Genomic DNA, 6,774 nt, shown 5'->3' with positions numbered 1-6,774 from the left:
ACTCAATCCTAGGTGCTTTTCACACTAACTTGTCACTTCCTTCCTGAGACAAATCCACCATATCAGTTCTCCAGATGAACAGGCTGTAGTGAAATGGGGGTTAACACAGCTAGTCCCCAGCCCTTGCTTTCTCAGTCACATCCACTACTCCTACACCTTCCCTTTGGCCAGAATAGCTGGCTTTCCTCATATCCCCTGCTCCTCTGAAAGAAATGCCAGTTTGGGGACACAGTAGGCTACAGAACAGCAGCAGCATGACAGGTCTCATTTTTTACATGGCTGAACTCCCCTGGGTGTGTGGCACAGAGGCCTAACCGCCATGTTTGGGCCTGCAGATCCCCGAGCACAAAACTGAAATAAAGTTTAATGAAGCATCTTCTGCTAGAATCCCATCCCTCTAAGTCAGAATATATGTAATAATACCAAAAAAGGGATAAAGCCTCAGTACATTCAAACACAGAGCTTGGGCTGTGATCTGCTCTCCAAGGCCTGAAGGAGTCAGGGGACCTGCCCCACTGATAGGAACATGGCAGCCCCTGCACTCCACCCACCCAGCCCAGGGGCAACACAGCAGGGCCTCTCCTCAAGGAGGAATGAATGGCTTTTACAAGCCAGATCTCGAGAAAGCTTAAACATTCAAATCACCAAGTGATACACAGCTGAAGTCTGCCAGCCTTTAGCTAGGCCCTCCCTCCCTTCAGCTCACCATACCAGTCACCAAGGGAAATTAAGGGAAAAATAAAAAAGAAAGCCTCATGGCAAACAGATAGACAAGGAACATCCCTGCTGAAGGGAATGCAAGTATCAGCCACCACTGGCTCCAGCTAACCAGGCAGCTGTGCTGGGGCACCGCCCTGGCAGGAGGGTCTGCCATTTCAGAGACCCCAATGGAGGATAACATTTGCTCTTGTCTCATCTTAGAAATGAGCCATCGCTGCATGCTTTAGGACCACCCTCCTTGATGAGTACAGGCAAAGATATTTATTAAAGAATATTTAATAAATGTGGGGGAGTTGCAGGAGGCTGTAGCTTAGTGAAGGGTTAAAATATTGGAATGAGAGTGACTGCCAAGATCTAGGAACAAAAAAATGCCAGACCTCCCATGTTTTTACTGCAGACTTCTGCAATAAGAGTCACTCCATTAGTCTCCACCAAAAATATTTCTGTCTGTATACTCTGTTGTTAAGTCCCTCAACTTAACAATATCTGAGGGAGCCCTCTCACACCCTGGAAATCAAGTCAGGCTGGAATGCAAGTAGGTGGTACATGAGGTTTGTATTAACTCTCATATGTCTAAACAAAAAGGTGTCAAGCATTGAAAGTCATCTACTGAAAAAAAAAATAATCTTATAAATACAATGTAATTGCAAACACATCCCATATCTTTCATTAGAGATCCTTAAAGCAGTAGTGCATTTTCACAGACCCAGATGTAGTCTTTTTGAAAGGACCCAGAGTTACTGACCCTCCCAACCAGCAATCCCAACTGTGTTCGCATAGTGCTGCACATGCCTGACTTTGCAATCAAGTTGTCCATTGGATCAACAGGAATCAGTTCTGTAAGGAACAGTAAACATGCCTGTACTTGCTACCCTTAAGCCTCTAAAATACACAGAAAACATTTTAGAATACGGTTCACAATGGACATAGTTTCTCCTCAAAAGTGTTTGTCTCCAGAAAGGTCTGTGCCTAGTTAAAGTTTCTGCACCCTCATCTCACCTTCTTCATCCACAAGTTTTCCTTCATGCTTCTATTTTGCCTTTGTCTGAACGCAAATGATCTTAGAAGGACTACTTTGTCCACTTCTTAGAGAAAGTAAATTTCCACACACAAAAAAAGCTTAATTTAATTAACTTACCCACAGAATTAAAATTTGGAAGCGTCAGTCAGTTAACTGCAGGTAACAGTCTGTTATGGCCACCTGGCCAGAACACACTGCTTCCCCAGGACTACAGGCTTACATACGCACCTATACTAAGTGTCTACTTAGTTCTTCCTTCTGACCTCCCTGGCTCCAGCTCCTCTTAGGCAGCTTTCTCCCACAGGACCTGAAGCCAGCTGCCCTGAAAGCACTGACAATGACCACCTCTTCAGGATAACCACACTGAACAGTGCTCTTCAAGGTCATAGGAATAGTCTCACTGCTTTCCCGGTATAACTGACTTGCAAAGCAGAGGCAGAAGTTACCACAAGTAGCAGCATTACTCATCTAGCATCCTTTTTAAAAAACCAACCAACCAAACAAACCCAAACATCATGCATTCAACAGAAAAGTCTGAAAAATACCACATCCAGAAGCTTTCCTTCTTTAAAACACTTCAAAATAACAGACAAATCCCTCCTTTCCTTCTGCTCACCCCAGTAATATCAACATGCCTGTGCCCCATAGAGACAGGGATCAAAGCCACAAGACAGGAACAATTAAAGCTTTTGCCCTTTCAAGGTTGAAAAGTTCTCTCTTTCAGAAAAAAGCCTCTTCAGTAGTCACACAACATAGAAGAGAGTCCCAGGAGTAGAAACAGACCCCCTTTTTTGCCTTAGTTTTAAGGGCTTGTGTTCCCAGCAGCCCTGGGGAGGCAATCAGTGTTAATAAGTGGGGAAATGGAGACACCTGAAGTAGCTGCACCTGAAGCAACACCTGCCCCTTAGCCAGTGTCCTAGTGAGGACTTAGAAAGTGAAAAAACAAAGATATTAACAGTTCCAAAACAAGGACCAGGGAAGGGGGTCCATTGCTTTGAGCTGTCCCGTGGCTCACCATGATCTAGGGGTCCAACAACCACCATCACCACACACCTCAGTTCTCAACCTGCTACAGGGGAAGCAGGCAAGACTGCATCACCAAAATAACCTCAATGCTGTCAGCTCTACCATACTGTGGAAGGGCAAGGGGGGCATCAGTGTCCTGGCACCCCACTGGCACTGGAGCCACCCGGGGGCAGCCCTGGGACGCAGACCCCTGCAGCTCACACAGCTCTGTGCTTCCCACCCTCTCTGAGGGTGCTCAACCATGTGCCACCCAGGTCTCACCTCCAGTGCTGGAGGCAGGAGGGATTTGCCACGGGGTTCACTCTGCTTAGGGCAGCAAAGGGCTGCCTTAAGGGCTTCCCGAATCCCAGCCGGGAATGGCTGGGAAGCCAGGGGACCAACAAGCAGGAGATTCCCCAGCAAGCAGCTCTGGGGGTCATGAGAAGAGGAGAACTGATACATATCCAGGGTCCTCCCAGACTGATTTCTTTCTTCTGCTCAAAATCAGCATCCCTCAATGGGGCTGTTCTCGTGACAGAGGGCTATTTATTCTCAGGCTCACCACCTCGTGGTTTCCCGTCCCCCTTGCCCTTTAGCCTGAGCCACAATTATCTCTGCCCTATACAGACAATGCAGCTTGTGAAAACCATGACTGAGATATTTCCAGGTCAGCCGAATTCAAATTGTCGTACGTCAGCTTTATCCCGTGGGAGATTTGCTGTATTGTTCAGATACCAGCAGTCGGTCGTGATTAACAGAGCAGAGGACAGAAACGCTGAGCCACTTTCTCACAGAAACATGTGTTCCTGAGATACCTGTACATAAAAATGTGTCACTTTGAGATTATGCAAAATTGACAGGTTTCAGATGATCTGTAGGGAATCTTGATGTTCTTGCTATGTCAGCAGAGCCCAAATCCTACTTTAATTCTTTAACTGCACTCATCCAGCCTCTGAATTCTTTTGGGAAGAATTATTACAACCAAGGCCTGGACCCTGTTGTGTCAATTACAGCCAGAAAGACTGTAAGACACAGCTCCTTCTTCAAAGGCTATTTGCTGTCCATACTGATGAACAGAGCACTTGGTATCCCCATCTCCCAGACAGGGAACTGGGTCACAGTGAGCCTTTTGCCTGAAAGTGGAAGGGGAAATTCTTCACCCCTGGCTTGAGTTCAACGGGAGCAAATGTTGGGCATGGTGAGCCCAGTAAGGATGTTCTGGACACATTCTGGAAAGGTGGGTGAGCAGAAAGACAAAGCTGTGACCCTTTAAAAGCATCCTCCGAGCACAAGATACGTGGCAGGTGCAGGGGTACAAGTGTCTCTGCAGGAACACGAGGGGAAATCTGCAGAAGGTGGAAATGCTGGTCCTTCCAGGGGCCCATGGTCACAGGCAGTGGCTCGTGAGGGGCTTTGCTGTGCATATCTCCTTCTTTGCCATCAGCAGAGCATGTTTGCCTGTCCATCCCCGTGTTTGCCTCCCTCAAGGGGAATGGAAATCCCAGGTGTCTGCTCTGTCACCCTGCTGTGTGCCTGTGGCCGTGCATGCCTTAGCCACATTGCACCGCTTTGGAAAACAGGCATTTTCTGAGGCTCAGGGGAAAAGCTGGTTGCCTGGCATGCATCTAGGAGAAAGGGGACTATGCGCATCTGGCGAATATAATTGTTCTCCCATCTCATTCCTGCTGGTCTAAACCAGTGTGAATTTGCACTGAAAACGATGAAGCAATGCTAGCAGGGAGCCAACGTATATGAGAGGAAACTCAAGCCTCATGCCTCCAGCTTGTATTTAAAACATGTTGCCTACATGGATTGCTGTGTATGACATAATTAAGATAACACATCGTATAGCGCTGGAGCAACATGAAACAGCACCTGCCCCACCTGACCTTTCCTGCGTTATTGGAAGATCATTCGTACCCGAAGCACATACAGACTGAAACAACAAGAGCATGTGCACTGCTATTCCACTGTTATTCTCCCGTATGGGCTGAATTTACTCCTGAATATTGTCATCTACAAAATATTGCTGAGCAGGAGAACAGCTTAGGTGATAGACAGTACCTGACCATTTTCCCAACACAGTTTGATTGTTACAGGCTCTGGTCACAGCTGTTCAGCATTATGCTGCTGTAGAGCTTCCACTTTTCTCCTCGCCTTATCCCCAATGTGTTCAGTAGATCTGGAAGCTGGAGAGAAATATAGTTTCATATTTACATGCTATCTGTCGTCTTCTTCAATGAACAGCCTGAAGCCATCTGGAAGAATCTCTAAATTACTGCTCCATATCACGCCAAAATCCTCAGCAGATCAGAAGAAATGCTCAGAAGGGCATATCCCCAAATAGTCTCAATTCTGCGAAGTCTTATCCATTGTGAATATTTCTATGAATTCATTTTTCAAGTGCGTAAAATTCTATCCCTTCCTTTCTCTCTTTCTTTCTTTCTCTTTCTTTCTTTCTTTCTCTCTCTTTCTCTGTCTCCTCTCTTTCTCTCTCTCCTCTCTTTCTCTATTTCTTTCTTTCTTTCTTCCATTCCTCCTTCCTTTCTTCCTTCCTTCCTTCCTTTCTTTTTCTTTCTTCCTTCCTTCCTTCCTTCCTTCCTTTCTTTCTTTCTTTCTTTCTTTCTTTCTTTCTTTCTTTCTTTCTTTCTTTCTTTCTTTCTTTCTTTCTTTCTTTTCTTCCCTTCTTTCTTTCTTTTCTTCCCTTCTTTCTTTCGTCTCTTCTTCTTTTCCTTCTTTCTTTCTCAAGATCCGATCATAGCTGACGATGGGAAATGCTTTCCTATAGCTATTACCTTCAGGTCTGGTGCCCCACACAGGCAGGGCACAGCCAGGATTGTCAGCGGAAAGCAAGGAAATGCAGCACATCTTAGCAGCTTTCAAAATGTGTCTCAAGATTGGGATCTACGACTGTGGCAAACGCTACTTGCTATGATGACAGGCCAGGTTAAAAAAGTGGCTTTCCCAAGAAGGGAAGTGTACAGAGCATGTCACTGCTACAGCCCAGGCAAGTCTCCTTTCCAGGAGGGTCCTACCACATGGACACATGCTCCAAATTGGGTGAGGTCTGAGGCAAATTTCCAATTGCTGATGAAACCTACAACTTTCTGTTGCTCTCAATTATTTACTTTTTTTTTGTTTAAGCAGAATCAAAGCTGCAAAAGATTGGATTTGTATTCAGGGTTATATATTTTTTACACCCCCAAGCAGTTGAATAAGAACATAAAGCATAAAGATATAAAGAAAGAGAAGCAGAATGCAACAATTTGGGTGAAACCAGGGAAATCAGTCTAAGGTCGGCATAAATACATTGGCAGGAACGAGCCCCATCCTAGAGCCAAGGAGATGACTAAGGATAGAAATGCCTATTCTGTCTTTTAATATCATAGTTACTACTATTTAAATCAAAGCAGCATTTTGGTCTGCAATTTCCCATGGTTACAGAGAGGTGCTTTTTTATTCTAATCTGTGCTTTGGAGAAGAGGCTTGTCTCTATTCTATTTAGTAACTGGAAAATGATGTATATTAAAAAAATATTTTTGAAGTCAAGTTGTCAAAGTTTCAAATTTCTCACTATGTAACTAAATCTCGCAAGATGCCAGATCTTGGAAATAAGGGTCAGAGACTTCTGAGTTTTTCCCACCCTTAATATTCACATGCACAGTGTAAGGTTCTGAAAAGCGGTCAGACTGATTTTCCCATATATGTTTTTCTACGTTGCCATTGTGGCCGGCTGGCTCATGAAATAATAATGAAGCTGTTCCACTGTAATACACAAGGAACTGCCCTTTTCATATAGTTCCAAATCAGATGGGGCTATCTGTCAACTTTGCAGCTGAGCTGAATCAAGTTGCTGCAACTTTCAATCTGTATTACCTTCCCCTCTCTGAATTGCATTATGGAGTTAATTTAAATTACTCCAGGAAACAGCGATGGCACTGGTGGTGCTTCTGTTGATAAAAGTGTACCTTGGAGCATTAGCCATATTATAGCCATATTCCATGTACGGAATTAAGCTCTGGACCTAT

Source organism: Numenius arquata, chromosome 9 (genome assembly GCF_964106895.1).
Source record: "Numenius arquata chromosome 9, bNumArq3.hap1.1, whole genome shotgun sequence".
In the NCBI taxonomy this organism is placed as follows: domain Eukaryota; kingdom Metazoa; phylum Chordata; class Aves; order Charadriiformes; family Scolopacidae; genus Numenius; species Numenius arquata.
The sequence above is the reverse complement of the archived record's forward strand: the minus strand, read 5'-3'. Positions refer to the sequence as shown.